Raw genomic sequence first — 2104 nt, 5'->3', positions numbered from 1 at the left:
GTACTCCGCCTTAGGAAGCGAGGTCCCGTGATCAAACCTTCACCACTGCACCTAACTTCTTGGGGCCACCGCACGAGAGTTTCTATCTCCGACTGACCCGATCTTGTGTAAGCGGTATCACAGTGACCCCAGGGACTAGTTGGATCCAAGATCCGGACACCCTGGGTATCTAAAAAAAAAATAATAATAACATGATCCATGCGTATGAGACATAATTGAAAGGAATAAGGCTTTCTAGTTGTGTCTTGCATTCGCACGAGTTATATCCATTATGATCCAGGCATCAAGAAAAAGACAGAAAAAGAGAACACTATATTCTAAGACTCAATACTGTGTTTTGTCCAGAAACATTAACAAAAGAAAGAAAAATGAAAAAGACTAAGCTTCAATAGCAGAAAAGAACAGAATCAACCACAATGGCAATGCAAGATAAAAGATCAATAGGATTAAAAATTGACAAAAGAAGATAAAGTCCTACAAGGTAAAATGAAAAAAAAAAAAATCTACAACTTGGAACTGGAAAAGGCAATTAATATATAGCAAGCAATACATTCAATAGGCAAGCAACTATAACAAACTCTCTAATAAACTAAGTAAATTAAGACTAACATCTACTACTGGTCTATTATAAATAGTTCATCACAGCTTATTCTTTTTCTATTTACAATGTTCGCAGTCCCTTCAATTTGGTATCTTCCATTGTTGGTTCTTCTTCGTCTAGGACAATCGTTTCAATATCTTTGATGACAGGATTTTGTGGAGAGTCACCAATTCTCCCTAAAAGACGAAATGCTTGGGGGAGACGTGTAGCAGCACTTGAAGCATAGGGTATCCCTTCACGAAACTTTTGTATTTCTTCGCCACCATTGCAGCCTTTCCCAGTTTGACCTTTCGTTCTCTCATCCGACTAATATCTCGGAGTTTAGCCATTGTTCTCTACCTTCAACAATGGATTTGACTTAGTTAAATATACAATTAAAAAGTAAAGAAATTCAAAGTAAAGTAGAGGGAGAAAGTAAAGAGGAACAAGAAGGAATACAAAGCAAATAGTATTTCAAACCTTACCTTACTTGTGTACAGCCCCTACACACTATGATTTTTTTTTTCCTTTTCTTTTGTGGTAAGCCTAAACATCACGTATGCACATAAATTTAAAAAAAAAAAAAAAAGTTCATAAAAGTGGGAATCCATTGTTTAAAGGGTAAATGATGTAGGCCCGGCCAACATATGAAGAAGTCCAACCTTAGGCCTAGCATAATAATCTCTACCATAGAAACTCAAATATATTCGACAATTTCATAAGACAAACTCTTCAAAGTTCACAAGGAGCTTGGAGCAACTTTGAAAATTTCTTTGATTCAATTGTATTGTCTCTACAACTCAAAATGTGTCCTCTTTATATAGGACTACAACCTTTAACCTTGGAAACTACAACCATCTTTTAAACTTTCAAGTTGTGACATGGACCAATCACAAAATACATTGAAAAATAAAAACTCAATAGAAAATCTAAAAATAGAAAAAGTAGTTGAGGCCTTCCATTTGTTGTAGTCTCTCATGCCTCGATGCAAGAGTTGAGGTTTCCAAAGGCTTGATGTAAGCTTCAAGTTTGTATTTTTTGATGCTAGCTCAAATGTCAAAATTGAGCTCATAAGTTGAGTAGTCAAAGTAGTTGAGGTGGAAATCCATTAATGATGTGAAGAGTTTAAACCTTAAGAGCTCCTACAATATCTCAACTGTCGATTATATTTGAGTTTCTACGGCTGAGATTAAACCTTTACATTGCATGATAAAGAGTAAGAAATATTAATCAAGGGATTTCTTCACATTATGGTTCAAACTTAAATGCTAGGCCTAAGGATGGACTTCTTCATATGTTGGTCCGGCCTGCATCATTTACCCTTTAAACAACGAATTCCCACATTTATGAACTTTTTTTTCTTTTAATTTATTGGCAAACATGATGTTTAGGTTTACCACAAAAGAAAAGAAAAAAAAAAATTGTAGTGTATAGGGGCTTGTACACAAGATAAGGTTTGAAATACTATTTGCTTCTCTTTTTTCTTTGGGGGGGGGGTGCCTATTTTCTTTGCATAGGAATTAA

The 2104-nt window shown here is 35.2% G+C and overlaps 1 long non-coding RNA gene across 1 annotated transcript in view; it reads right to left on the bottom strand.

Annotated features, from left to right (window-relative positions):
* Positions 1-510: 510 nt before the first annotated feature.
* LOC122077974 overlaps positions 511-2104 on the bottom strand; it is an 11516-nt gene continuing 9922 nt past the window's right edge. The window contains exon 2 of the long non-coding RNA XR_006139972.1: positions 511-940. This is a non-coding gene — a long non-coding RNA (uncharacterized LOC122077974). The remainder of the gene's footprint in view (positions 941-2104) is intronic.

Source organism: Macadamia integrifolia, chromosome 5 (genome assembly GCF_013358625.1).
Source record: "Macadamia integrifolia cultivar HAES 741 chromosome 5, SCU_Mint_v3, whole genome shotgun sequence".
Taxonomy (NCBI): Eukaryota; Viridiplantae; Streptophyta; class Magnoliopsida; order Proteales; family Proteaceae; genus Macadamia; species Macadamia integrifolia.
Note: the sequence above shows the minus strand (reverse complement) of the source record. Positions and strands in the feature narration are given on the sequence as shown.